Genomic DNA, 15,401 nt, shown 5'->3' with positions numbered 1-15,401 from the left:
CAACAAAACCCTCATTCTTTGTCGGAACAAACTTGTCACTCTCAAAAGTCACCTTGGCCGACTTTTCCCAGTAGGGACCGAAATCAGATTCGGCGACGAATCTCGGGGAACATGAAGAACATTACTAAGTGAAAGGGTTTTCCCTTAAGTTAACCGGAAGAACCTTGCCCTGTTCCTCAACAGAACAGACCTAGAGTCACCCATATAGACCTTTTCATCTTTCACTAGTATGTAGTCCGAGAAGGCTTCAACATCACCAGGGCGTGGCGGGTGGCACGAATCTAGTACCCAGTTCCTCTTCCGGTGGCTATGAACACTTGTGACACGACAGCAACAACAATATCATCTCCCTCAACTAGATTAGCATTGGGAGGATCATCGATTGTCTTTCTTGTGTGCGCCGACCGAAAAGCCCTATGTCGGGTTTACCACAAACATAACAATTTCCATTGCCGGTACCACTCCTTTTAAAAGAAGTGCCTTTGACCTTGAAATTCTTATTTTTGTTGGACTTACTGCTTTAGAGGTTTTGTTATATTTCTTTGGGATTACCTTCAACGATATTGGCTTTAGAATGAAATTCCTTAGACAACACCTCATCCCGAAGTCTTGTTCTTTTCCTCTATGTGAATGTGAATGATCACATCCTCAAGAGTCATATCTTCACGCTTTATGCTTCATACTATTTTTATAGTGTTTCCAAGACTTCGGGGAGTTTCTCAATCAAACATCCGCTGACAAAAGATTAGGGGTAAATTAATACCCTCGGTTTTCAAATCATTAATCAAGACATGAAAATCATGGATTTGAGGCGTTACATCTCTATCCTCTCTCATATAGAACTTTAGAAAATTCCCAATAGCATATTTATGAGTACCAGCATCCTCTATTATGTATTTTTTTGTTCAAACTCTCCCATATATCATGTGCATTCTTATTTGAACAATAAATATCAAAAATCTCATTGGACAAGGTACTCAAAATAGCATGACGACATACCTTATTCCCATTGAGCCAAAGCGCTTTTGATTTCTTTCGAAATCATTAGAACCCTCCGGGTCTTTGTATCGATGAGATACTTTGCATAGTTGAGTACATCTAGGGCTGTGAACACCCTTTCTCTCCATCTCTTGAAGTGTGAACCGTTGAAGGATTCAATCTTTGACACATTAGGTAAATTGCGAGCATTCAGTAGAGGTGCAGGATCTCTCATAGACGAAGTTACTTCCATGACTCCAGAATTAGTTTCTTTGATCGGCGTGGTGTCAACAGGTGTAGACATCTTGATCTTTCCTTAAGATTGTTGTATGCAGATAAAAGAAAACAATAGAAGACAAGGACAGAATAACAGGTAATAACCAAGGCGCGGATTAGGCTGTCCTTAAGGAAAGATTTCGCCCCTTCCAATGGTGCAGAAAGGCAACAGTGGCGTCTTCCTCACAGGATTCAATGGTTAACAGCAGTCTGACTTTGCACTAGAACAGACTACCCTCTAGAACAGCAATATAACTCTCTCTGGCGGCTGACAGGAAGAAGAGAAGAGAAGAAGATTGAAGCAATAAAAGACTTATCTGTTTCGTGTAGGGTGGAGAGAAGGGAGTATCCACGAGTTCTGTTTACCGGTGTGTGGAAGCGGCGACTTCGACTTCAACCATCTCTTACTCTGTAATCGGTTCATCCCTATAGACACACACTGCTGTGTTTATATAGAGGTTTCTGCTCCTCAATTCGGTCAGCGTCCAACTCGCACTGCGACTCCAGCCAAAACTTGTTCAAAAAAGAAAAACAATTGATAATCCACTAGACAACCAGCCCAAGCCCAAGCCCACGACTCGGTGCGGGGCGGGCGGGTGTGGCTTTGGGTGAGTCCTCCCTCCTAACACAAAAGCCTTTGTACCCTAAGGGCACACCCTTATGTTAGAGGTTCACCTCATATACCTCACTACCTAGTGGTGGTTCACCAATGTGGGACTAAACAACACACAAGTATTTGAAATACACATGAAGATTCCAACAATAATTGTTCCGTGGGAGAATGAGCATTCGCTGCTCCGCTTGATATCTTCTGTTTTTCCTACCCTACCTGAAAATGCTCAAGATAAAAACTACATAGCTCATAGGGCTTTACTAACTATAACAAATGAGTATGTTGATCAGCTTAACGATATAGTCATTCAAATGTTCCCGGGTGAGGATAGAATATTCTATTCATTCGACTCGGTTGAGAATGACCCTAGGCATCTATATGAGCAGGAATTCTTAAACTCCATATCTACAGGTGGTTTAGCCCCACACAAACTGACACTAAAACTGGGAGCACCAATTCTACTTCTCAGAAATCTCGACCCAGTTAATGGGCTCTGTAATGGGACCAGACTTCTCTGTCGGGGATTTCGAAGAAATGTTATCTATGCTGAAATTCTAAGTGGAAGTCATGCTGGCAAACCAGCTTTTTTTCATCAAATTCCAATGAAACCGTCAGTAGATCTCAAACTTCTATTCGACTTCACAAGAAAACTGTTCCCCATACGTTTGGGATTCACCTTAACGGTGCACAAATCCCAAGGACAAACACTGCCTCATGTGGGAACCTATTTACCAGATCATGTGTTCGAGCACTGTCAACTCTATGTTGCATTGTCACGAGGAGTGTCCAGGAGCACAACCAAATTGTTGGTCAAAAAAGGAGTCTTAAGTGGTTTCGAGGGTACATTTACAAGAAATGTTATCTACAAAGACGTTCTCCGATCATGTAATGTGCAATTGTATTCCGGCGCACTCTCCATAAGTCCGATCTCACCTCACTGTAAGTTCTGTACTTACTTTGGTCATCTTATTTCTCTAATAAAAGTAAATTATTCTGAAGATAACCCTTATTTAATATCATGTGTTCTTTTCACAAATGTAATAGTATCGAGTGCTATATTATGTCGAAAGTTCCTGTCATGAGAGTTAAAAATATTCTTTTTAATAAAGCAGTTTTAGAAGCAATGTGTAAATGACTTAAGCAAAGGATTTTTCATTCTTGGTTGTCAAGATACAGCTGTTGTTCTCCAACAACCTGTTAGATACCTTTTTGTTTCTCTATGCATGTCTATGGTTGCAGATTGTTAAAGTCGTCTACCACCAGCTGAAGTTTGGGCTTCAAAATGATCATACAAGCACAAATGGCCAGGGAAAAGGGACGGCGTATTTTCTGGATGATTCATGGTTTTCTAAGGACGATTTTTGCACCATCTTTGCAATGTAAGAGTGGTAAATATGATGTTCTATTCAAGTATTTGCTTCATATGTAATCTTTTTTCCGACGTTTACTAAAAGTTCTATGAATGCGTCTATAATGGCGCCATTCAGGCAGGAGCCTACTACTGCATACCTAAAGAGTTATATATATATAGGATATTAAAAAGTATATAGAACTTACCTCCTATTACTTTTGGTTGTAGTTTTTTTGCAACTTCTATTTGTATGTTGATCAAGACTTCTGTATATAGTGTTCTACATAATATTCTAATCTGCTAAAACAAATATACATAACCCACCGCCTACTTTTGGCTTTAGTTTTTTACAACTTCTAATTACATGTCGAACGAGACTTCTGTACAAGATATTCTACACAATGTTCTTTAAAAAAAAAAGGATACGAGTATATGCACAATCTTTGTGTGCGACTGAAGGTCCAATTCACGCTCATCGAGCATGCCCAGATGGCTAGTGTCTGTAATGTATAATGATTCATCTTGTTCGTTATGGTATTGTAATTCTGTCAAATTGTCTGAAGTGGTTTAAATCTGTTACTCGATCTGTTGGAGCTATGTAAAGTCATGGGTTCTTTTAGTACGTACTGTAATTGAAAATTGCAAAAAGAAGCTCTCTTTGATGTTATCTTATTGCAATCTTCCATCAAAATACAAAATATCTATCTGTCCTTCCATGGATACCTGAAAGTCTTACCTAAACTCTAAAGTGCATTTTTCCTTGGAGAACTTCCATTCTTCCAATCCATGAAAACATGTGCTTACTCGTTAAGGTTTCTTCCCTAAATACACACAAAAAAATTCGGTCAATCCAATTTGATTTTTTTGTGTGTGTATTAGGGGGAAGACCCTAATTTCCCATCTAGTGGGGAGAAATTCTAATGGGCTCATCTAGAGGGTAATATTGGTTAACCCATATGTAAATCAGTGTCATTTGATGTATAGAAAATTGAGACCCCGCCCCCTCCTTATGTCTAAATTCTAATTGACTACTTGTCAATTTGTCATTCTATGTCTTTAAATGTAAAATGTAATAAAAAAAGGAAGAACGATATGTAAGTATGTAACAGCTCATATACGCATAGCGTGTTAGCGTCATAGACTGTCCGTGTGCGCGTAATTTGTATATTAACAGCTGTTTTGGTTATTACTTTAAGTTTAAAATAGTCCAGCAGCGGCCCAGCTCCTATTCCCCTACTCCTCTTCCTTGTTCCTGGCCTGGTACATTAAATTATTGCCTTGCCTCCTCTTTTTTGTAACCGATGCTGGAAATGTTGGTAATTTCTTACTCAATATTCTTTTTTTGCACTACCATCCTAATGACACAATTTAGAAGGACTATTTATTCTTCTTTTTTCCTGTGGTAGGAAGTATTCATAATGCAAACCCAAGTTTTGATGGCTAACCGCACTATTGCTGCTTTGGCACCTAGACTCTAGACAGGGCCGGCTCAACCCCCTAGCAAAATAGGCAGCTGTTTAGGGCCCTGCAGCCCAAGGACCCCAATATAATTCAGCCTAATACTTTCTTTTCAGCCTACAATCGTTTTTTTGGCCCTTATTTAAGGGTTAGATAACGTACATTGGAATTTATGAAATAACGTTAGATAACCATTTGTTTCCTTCGTCTTCTCCAACGTTTCTCTCGCGTTCTCTGACCAAAAAAATTTCTCGCATCCATTGGCATTTGGCGTTCTCTTACCAAAACAATTGCTCTCATCCATTGGCATTTGAACTTTGCCTAGGCCCTGATTGTCTTGAGCCGCCCCACACTCTAGAATATTTCAATTTTATATCCCATAACTATTCATTTGACAGTGTGTCCTGTATAAAGTATAAACTCATCAATCATCATGCCATGCAGACAGCACACTTTCTTTCCCAGAACCACTTTTACGTTATCACGCAGATGGCTTTACTGTACTATGTATAGTAATATCATTTTTAGCAATTGTCCTTTATCTTCCTTACTGTTTGTGAAGGCTTGAAGTTGCTTTGTTTCCAGCTATACTACTCACACACACAAACACATAGTTTTAATATTCTCCTAGATCTATGCCTTTTATCTTTCTGGGTCTTCTCTGCAGGGAACCTTCCAAAATTTCAACGGACGAAAGTGTGGGATCCATATAAGCGTCTTGGAATAAGCAAAGATGCTTCTGAAGATGAAATCTGGAGTTCACGCAATTTTCTTTTGCTACAATATGCGGGACATGAAAGAAGTGAAGAGTCTATTGAAGGTGCTTTCGAGAAAATTTTAATGAACAGCTACAAAGAACGGAAGAAAACAAAGTTCAACTTGAAAACTAGGTTGAAAAAGAGAGTAGAGGAGTCCCCATCTTGGGTGAAAACCTTACTTGATTTTGTAGAACTTCCACCACCTGTAATAATCATGAGAAGGTTATTTCTCTTTGCATTCATGGGAGGCTGGAGTATCATGAATTCTCGAGTGTTTGAGTTGAATTATAGACAAATGAGCATAAATTGCACACCTGCAGTAGTTTAGCTCTGAGTTGAATGTTCTTGAAAAACGTTTATCCAAGATGTACTTGAAAAAGTGGTTTTTTCTAATTATCGTTGCATTCAACTGATTTCCATCCTATTATGTTCGAAATTACTATTACTATGTTCCACACAAGGGCATCTATTATCATCGAACTTAAGTGCCAAACTCCAAAAGGACCCTGTCTAGAAAATCATCTAGTCTCGAGTACATCGTTTGCACGCTGTACAGTTAAATGGAAACAGATTGGACAGATTGTTTACTTTATCTTCCTGGCTTTCTTATTGCAAACGGTTGGTACTGATAAAATATTTCAAATTGAAATAAATACAGGACTCGTGCTTTTGTTTTTCCTGTTTAGCCGTTGCCTCACATGTAATGGTACATAGATCTCTCATTGTTCTAGGAGATATTACTATTGTACCTTCGTTAACAACCTGTCCTGGCTTTTCATTTTAAGCACTGAGAGCCTTGGTTGAAATTGAGACATTATATTTTTGCTTGTGTTTGTCACTAACTAGGCTTCTGTATAAATTGCTGGGTTACTTGTGCAGGTGGCAATCTCATTGGCAGCGTGTATTTACTTCCTAAATGAAAAGACCAAGAGTCTAGCTAGAGCATCCATTCTTGGGTATGTCTTTATTAGAAGATCAATCAAGTAGTGAACTACCAAAATAATTACGAAACTATTTGGAAAACTTATAATTATGTGTTTTTTATGTATCGACTTGATGACAGATTTGGAGCACTAGTCGTTGGCTGGATATGCGGTTCATTCCTAGTTCCAATGGTTCCATCGGTACTGTTGCAACCAACTTGGACACTTGAGCTCCTTACGTCACTGGTAGCCTATGTGTTCTTATTTCTTTCGTGTACCTTCCTCAAGTGATTGGATTCACTTTTATGTATATGGGTTTATACACAAACAAGAATCATTGGTCATATTTTCTTAGAAGTAAAAGAATTTCTTCAAATGAAAAAAAAAAAAAGGTATTCTTGTCACGGTATTCACTAAACAGGCATCATATAGACATTAGAAAGAAACTTAACAGTGAAAATTACCATCGTTTTTTTTTTCTTGTCTTCAAAGTTGAGAACTAGATAAATTTTGTTTGTCATCTTTTCTCTCATTGGGGATTTAGAGATATTGCTTTTTTGTTTCTTCGTAGTATACTGAAACCAGGTACTTGTAAGAGTTGTAACTGCTGTATGTTGGTAGTAGAAACTATAGTTTTCTACTTTTTTCCTTGCTGGATAAATATACTGTAATTTCTTTCACCAGGAAATCCAAAATCAGTATCAGTTTCATTTTTTCGGTTCTAATGTATGGAGGTGTTGTAGGGAAAAGCTTTTATTATATTAGCTGATAACTGCCAGAGTTAGTAATGTGTGTCAAATTTTCAATACTTGTTACTTCATTTCAGATCAGTTATTGACTTGGTGCTGAGCCACCATATTATCCGTTTATTATCTTTGTTTTATATGATTGGCAACAACAAGATATAATCACAGTTTTCGTGTTGAGAGGGGTTAAGAATTCAAGATGTCAGAAAGTGATAATGTTGTGTTTGTAGATTGAAGTTAGGAACAAGTACTGGTTGGATTAGTATATGGTGACTTGGATTGGATTTTCTTGGATTCATCGGTAATGAGCAGAAACTTGGGCAAGCTGCACACCTCATCCTGATGGATTAGTACTGGTGGGAATGCAGGATGAGGATCCTGAAATCAATTTAGAGCAATCCAAAAATCATGCAATCCTCTCATAATGGTTTAGGTATGTAGGGTTCTTGATGCTGGCTTTGAGTGACTCCAAAAATTCAGATATAGATGCGTATGTCTGCAATTTAGGTTTTTTGAGTTGGATTGGGCTGAGTCTTAAGTAACAGTGTTAGTTTTGGATACTTCTCTGGGAGTTGAGAAGACTTCCTACGGAATTAATTTGAATTGTGTGAGTTGAGAATATTGAGGCCTACGTAGGTAATTTTTTGTTTGTATCTAGGGAGTGATTTTTTTGCTCCCAGCGGGATTTGTTCCAAGGGAAACAGGAACAACCAAGTGTCCACTGAAAAGGGGTCAACAGTTATCAAATTCCCACCTTAATATATGTTTTCTGATTTACCCCCTTACAAAATCTAGTTTTTGGTCTTAATTGTTGGGGAAAAAAATGAATAAAAAACTTGAAGTACTGAACTAGTGACACTTCTTTCAAACTAAAAAAGATTAAAAAAAATATATATTTAGCTAATAATGGAAAGAACTCCTATATATTTTACAATGAGATTTTTTTAATTTTTTTTCTTTTTATTTATTTCTATTTTTAGTGGGGGCAAATCAGAAAGTTTGTTCTAAGGAAGGAATTTGATAACTGTAAATCTCTTTTTAGTAGACACGTGGCTGGTTCCTGTTTCGCTTGGAGCTCTTCGAGCAAATCCCGCTGGGAGCAAAAAATCACTTGCATTTAGGTAGTTGAGAACTTGAATACAGCATTTTTTTATTCTCAAGAGTGCAAACACCATGGTCGATATTTGAAGTATTTTGTTTCTCAATAGATGATCTGATGCAAATTTGGACCTGCGGACTGCGGCTGTACGGTTGTACCCAAATTGTAGTAACAATAGATTTTGACCTGTGGCATGTCGTAGCTTTTTCAAAGTTAGTTGGACCAATCTTATGACATAGAAGCCAAGCTCTCAGTAGTTGTTGAGTTGTAAACTTGGGTCAAGGCATGCATATCTGGACCAGGTGTATCGCCCTATATGGGTTGTGGCTAGGGCTGTTAATGGGTTTTTGATAACCTGATAACCGATCTGAATCAAACCGATAAAAAACAGTTTGGGTTTTGGTAATTTCGTTTGTGTTTTACCAAAACTAAACCGATAAGATATTGATTTGGTTTTGGGTTTGCCTTCCACTGAACTGATATGAATCCGAACCGATAAAATGATATTTTAGTAATATTTATGATTAATTTTGTATAGGTTTTATTAATTATGTGGCTAAAATTAATCATAAGATTTAATTGATTTTATAGTTTTCGGTTCAGGTGGCCTAGGTGTGGGGCATCCTCAGTCCAGTGATTCCTAGATATCTACTTATTATACAATGAAACCGTCCAGAGATTTGGTATAGCTCAGGCAAGTTAGGGCTTAGGGGCACCGCAAAGCTAAGAGTTTGAAGCCTAGGGGTCACATCACAGCCGAAGTTGACACTAATTAAATACAACAAGAAGGTGAGTAGAGCAGAGAACCTAACATACGTATGATTTGATAATAGTCATGGACCAAAATATCGCCGATATATCCGATATATCGCCGATATATATCGGTATTTTGGTACACCGACATCGATATTTCCGACATATATCCACTGAATATAGAACTCTTTTTTTCCGATATATATCGAATTTCCGATATGAAACTTTATATCGCCCGATATAATCGATATTTCCGATATAATCGATATATATCGGTTGACTTTTTGACCATTTTAAAATATAAATCCGATATTTCCGATATATTTCCGATATATATCCGATATTTCCGATATTATATTTCCGATATTTTCGATATTTTAAATAGTTTGGACTGGTTACCAAAAAAAATGGATATATCCGAAATATCCGATATATATCGGTTTTTGGATACACCGATATATTCATCGATATCGATATTTTGGGCCTTGATAATAGTAACTTTGTATGTACAGTTTGGGCTCATGTCGCTCAGGTTGCCAAAACCCCATGTCAGGCAGGTAGATTCTCAGACTATACTAGAACATGATTAATAACCAATTTTGTTCAAGTTAGATGTTTCATTCAGTAGTGCATGTGTATCTAAGTGTTCTATTCGACATAGAGTCACTGTATACTTGGTTGTCATTCATGTTATTATGTATGTGATTATTATGTAACATCTTAGTTGTTTCTCAATGTAAGCTGGAATGCTGGATCAAATTATCGACTTCTGTATAATAAGTGTTGGAGTTATCCCTCACATGAGGAGAGAAAACAGAGCTGGATAGAAACGGAGCGAATTCGGCATTAGAATGTCGAGCCAGCGCCGGATGAAGCGCGACTTCGCTCGAAGTTAAATACATAAGCAGCGCCATATTCTGAAACCAGCGACCAGCTCGATTAATCGATGTTTAAGCGACTTCGCCAGAGCGAAGCGCCAGCGCTTTAGCCTAATTTCGTGGGCTTCATTTCACGATTACGCGAAATTTGGTTTTGGAGATAAAACCAAAATCAAGGTTTTGGAAAACCTAACCAGAAAAGCTAGAAGACCAAAACCAAAGAGAGAGAAACCCAATCTTGAAAGCTATCAAGATTGAGAGATAACCTTTACAGAGATACAACCCTGTAAAGAGATAAGAGTGATCTAGTAAGGTGAGAGACTGTAAGGAGATATTGTAATCTTCCTTCCCACTTTAATAAGAACTGGCTCTTGTGGAAGTAGGCATCATTGGCCGAACCACGGTAAATCTTTGTTTTGTGGTTTACCTTTTACTGCTTTACATTATTATTTGTTGTTGATAGTTGTTTAGCGAGTTGGGCATGTTAGTATAGGTTGTAGTTGATATTTAGATTTTGTCCGGAGTTGAATTGTGTTCATACAAGTTATCTGTGTAGTGGGGGAACCGATTGGTATTGGTGAAATCTCCCAACAAGTGGTATCAGAGCCTTGGTTAGAATAGCCTTTAGGGTGTTATCGAATCTTAGTCGAGGAAGGTGTTTGTGAAATTCACGAGAGAAGATTTGAGGTTAAATAACTTGTAGAGATGGACCATTCCGTGAACACTTTCGTATGATGAGTCCGAATAGGAAGAACTACACCATCCGGAAAGCCAAGATGGAAGACTTGCTATCTTGCAAAAGGACTTGGCACTTCCCATTGAGAATGAGGGAGTAAAACGAAGAAAAGACCGATGAAATGGAGTGGAAAAAGCTTGACGTAGTGCCGATTAGATACATTCGGCTGAGTGGATTGGCGGCGATTGTCTTTCACCGTGTGGCCTAAGAGACTTCTGACCCCGATCTATGGAAGAAACTTCGAAGACCTTTATGAGAGGAAGTCGGGTGGAAACAAAGTGCTAGTCGTTAAGAAGTTTGCGGAACCACGAAGTACCAAGAAGGTTCTTCAATGTCCGAGCATCTTAATGAAGTCTGAGAATATCATCAATCGGATGCATTTGATGAAGATCAATTTGGGAGGCGAAGTTGAGGCTTTGTTTCTATTAGGCTCTACCCGAAAGTTGGGAGACATTAGCGGTTTCTCTACATGGAGCGACCAAGGATGGAATTGTTACCATGGAGATGGCTACCACGTCTTTGTTGAATGAGGAGACTAGAAGGAGTGCAAGAAGCGGCTCTTCTCGCTCGAGGAGATCCTTTTCCGCAGGAAACGGGGAGAGGTCGAAACAGAAAACCATCTCGTTCTAGAGGTGATGGCGAAGTAAATATAGGGGTGAAGCTAGAACTCTAAAGGCGAGAGGCAATGTTACTATTGTGCCACAAAAGGCCACTTCGGATATGAGTCGCGAGAAACGAAGAGGGATGAGAAGAATAAGCGTGTACATGAAGACATGGTGCGGAGGAACGGAAACCAGGCCGAGATACTACCGCACTAGTCGATGACCTAAGTGGGGAATTGTGTCGGTGAATGGTGTGTCTTTGTCTTAGTACCTCATGTCGAGGGATACGAGTGGGTGATCTGAGGAGCATCCTATCCGTCCACACCGTCTGAGGGATTCTTCACTACCTACGTACCGTGGTGAATATGGTGAAGTAAGGATGGGTAACGATGGAGTCTCGAAGATTATAGGCATTGGAGATGTTCATGTAGAAACCAATGTCGGCTACACCTTGACACTCGAGGATGTAAGACATGTCCCGACATACGGTTAAGCCTAATTTCAGTGGGAAATTAGATGATGGACGGCTTTGTTAACTTCGTTTGGTAGCGGGGTATGGAAACGGCGAGAGGTTCCATTGTAGCAGCCGGAGGAAAGAAAACTTGCTCTCTTTACAAAACACAGGCTAGTTTTGTAAAGCGAAGTTTAATGCCTTGAGAAAGAAGAAGCTTCATACGAACCGTGGCACAAGAGACCGCGGTCACATGGGCATAAAAGGGATGGAAGTTCTTGCTAAGCAAAAGGCGTGCGGACATTAAAGGTACACATTTAAATACATGTACTCATTGTTTGGTAGGAAAGCAACACGGTGTCTTTCCAAAGATTCCGTCTCACGAAAGGACAATGTCCTTGAACTAGTGAACACGGACTTATGTGGTCCTATGAGAGTAAAGTCCCACCCAGGGGAGCCGTACTTCTTGACATTCATTGATGATCGTCAAGAAAGATATGGGCCTATAGTCGAAGACCAAGGATGAAGTACTTGGCGTGTTTGAGAAATTCCACGACATGGTGGAAAAGAGATCGGGAAGTTGTTGAAATGTATTCGCTCGGATAATGGGGGTGGAGTACATTGGGCCATTTGAATAGTATTGCGAGTCATGGGATTCGTCATGAGCGGACCGTTCCCAAGACACATAATGAGAATGGAATAGCAGAGAGAGAATGAACCGTACCATTGTAGAGAGGATGAGATGCATGCTATCTCACTCTAAGCTACCTAGAAACTCTTGGGTAGAAGCAATCGTCATACCCGTGCATGTGATCAACATGTCGCCCGGCAAAGCCTCCGAATAGTGATTATCCGAGAGAGTATGGTCGGGCGAGATGTTGATTATGGATACTTGAGGGGTATTTGGGTGCGGGGCATTTGTGCATATTCGAAGGATGAGAGATCCAAGCTTGATGACAAAGCCAAGCGGTGCATTTTACGGGTTATGGAGATGAAAAGTTTGGTTACAAACTCTATGATCCGATTAACAAGAAGGTAATCGAAGTCGAGATGTTGTGTTCTTAGAAGACCAAACCATAGCGGACTTTGAGGAGGTGAGAAGTTCTGAGGCTTTCACCAATGATATTGTTGATTGAACCCGAAGTTCCTATTGTGGAGCGTCACGAGAAGGCATTGAGAATCAGAGAACCATGAGTTTGAAGCTCATGATGAGAATCATATTGCTCATGATGGGATAGAACCTATTGGTATAGAAGATGCAGATGAGATGCATGAACCACCACGAGCAAGCGAAGTGCAACCTCACGAGGCACCGGCCGGATGGGGCAAGGAGGTTTGTGAGGAAAGGAGAATAGCTTCAACCGGTATCCACCACATATATGCGTGCTACTATCGGATGGTGGAGAACCTATGTACTATCAAGAGGCACTTGAAGGTACAGGACAAAGAAAAGTGGTTGAAGGCCATGCATAACGAGATGGATTCTTTGCATAAGAATCACACTTATGAAGTTAGTTGAGAAACCCAGGGGAGAAAAGTTCTCAAGAATAAGTGGATATACAAAGTCAAGCATAGGGGAGAACAATCCTCACCCAAGGCGTAAAGCTCACCTTGTTGTGAAGGGATTCGGTCAAAGAAAAGGGATTGACTTTGATGAGATTTTTCTCTCTGTAGTGAAGATGACTTCTATCCAGGGTGGTATTGGGTATGGCCATGAAGTATGAACCTAGAGGTTGAAGCGACTAGATGTTAAAGACAGCTTTTCTTCATGGAGACCTTGAAGAAGATGTCTATATGGACCACCATAGGGGTTTGAGGTCAAAGGCAAGGAGCACCTAGTATGCAAGGCGATAAAGAGCTTGTATGGGTTGAAGCAAGCACCGAGACGATTGGTACATAAAGTTTGACTCCTTTATGGTGAAACAAGGATACAAGAAGTCCGCTTAGATCATTGTCGCGTTTGTTGAGAGATTTTAGGATGGGGATTTCATAGTCTTTATTGTTGTATGTGGATGATATGTTGATAGTTGGCCCAAACATCAACAAGATATCAAAATTTGAAGAAAGACTTGAGTAAGTCTTTTGAGATGAAGGATTTGGGTCAAGCAAAGCGGATACTTGGGATGCGGATCACTCGTGTGAAAGAGTGGAAAGTTGTGGCTTTCTCAAGAAAGCTACATTGAGAAAGGTGTTGAAGAGATTCCACATGGATCTGCCGAAGCCCGGTCGAGTTATCCGCTTGGTGGCGATTCCGCATGACCAAAGAGATGTGTCCTAGGGGGTGAGCATGGCGAGTCGGATGGAAAAAGATTCATTATGCATCCGATGGGCGGTTTGATGTATGTCATGGTGTGTACTAGGCCGGATATTGCTTTTCGCCGTTGGGGTTGTAAGCAGATTTACATCAAATCCGGGCGGTAAGGAGCATTGGGAAGGTGTTAAGTGGATATTGAGATATCTCAAAGGCACTTCCAAATCGTGTTTGTGTTTTGGTGGAAGTAAGCCCTTACTTGAAGGCTATCTTGATCACCGGACATGGCGAGTGATATTGACTTCGATGAAGTCCACCTCGGTTATCCGGGTTACTTTTGCGGGGGCGGTTTCTTGGCAATCAAAGTTGCAAAAGTGTGTTGCCCTCTCCACTTCTGAAGTTTAGTATATTGCGACCCGAGTGTTGCAAAGAGTTGCTATGGATGAAGAGGTTCTTCGACGAACTAGGGCTAAAAAAAAGCGGTTTGTAGTTCTATGTGACGATCGAGGCGCCATCCAGCGAGCAAGAATCCGAGTTTTCATTCTAGGTCCAAGCACATACACGCGTCGTTATCATTGGATTAGAAAAGTACTTTCGAGGACAAGCATTTGTGTATCGAGAAGATCCATACCGACAAGAGCGGGTCGGATATGATGACCAAAGTCTTACCGAAAGGTAAGTTTGATGTCTGTTGTGCTATTGCGGAATGGCGAGACAGCTCCTCTGTTGATTTGGAAATTGCACGGAGGAAGCCCCACCATTTGTCGGGGGGAGATTGTTGGAGTTATCCCTCACATGAGGAGAGAAAATTTGGATAGAAAGCGGGCGAATTCGGCATCGAATGTCGCCAGCGCTCGGATGAAATGACTTCGCCAGGAGTTCCAATACATAAGCTGGCCAGCCAGCCAAAGCGCGACCAGCGCTCGGTAATCGATGTTTAAAGCGACTTCGCTTTCGAGTGGCAGCGCCAGCGCCTGTGCCTAATTTCGTGGGCTTCGCTACAGTACCCGCGAAATTTGGTTTTTTGGAGATAAAAACCAAAATCAAGGTTTTGGAAAACCTAACCAGAAAAGCTAGAAGACCAAAACCAAAGAGAGAGAAACCCAATCTTGAAAGCTATCAAGATTGAGAGATAACCTTTACAGAGATACAACCCTGTAAAGAGATAAGAGTGATCTAGTAAGGTGAGAGACTGTAAGGAGAGATTGTAATCTTCCTTCCCACTTTAATAAGAACTGGCTCTTGTGGAAGTAGGCATCATTGGCCGAACCACGGTAAATCTTTGTTTTGTGGTTTACCTTTTACTGCTTTACATTATTATTTGTTGTTGATAGTTGTTTAGCGAGTTGGGCATGTTAGTATAGGTTGTAATTGATATTTAGATTTTGTCCGGAGTTGAATTGTGTTCATACAAGTTATCTGTGTAGTGGGGGAACCGATTGGTATTGGTGAAATCTCCCAACAATAAGAAATCTCCAACTGAGCTAAACATGATTGTTTTCATCAAAATAAGTTTCTGCAACTCCTA

The 15,401-nt window shown here is 40.1% G+C and overlaps 1 long non-coding RNA gene across 1 annotated transcript; it reads left to right on the top strand.

Annotated features, from left to right (window-relative positions):
- The first annotated feature begins 5,109 nt into the window (after nt 1-5,109).
- On the top strand, nt 5,110-6,941 carry LOC147521616 (uncharacterized). Its single transcript, XR_015194266.1, has 3 exons — nt 5,110-5,183; nt 5,344-6,390; nt 6,498-6,941. It is a non-coding gene; the product is annotated as an uncharacterized LOC147521616 (long non-coding RNA).
- Nucleotides 6,942-15,401: the final 8,460 nt, after the last annotated feature.

Source organism: Coptis chinensis, chromosome 1, assembly GCF_015680905.1.
Source record: "Coptis chinensis isolate HL-2020 chromosome 1, ASM1568090v1, whole genome shotgun sequence".
Lineage (NCBI taxonomy): Eukaryota > Viridiplantae > Streptophyta > Magnoliopsida > Ranunculales > Ranunculaceae > Coptis > Coptis chinensis.
This window is presented reverse-complemented; position numbering and strand designations above follow the sequence as displayed.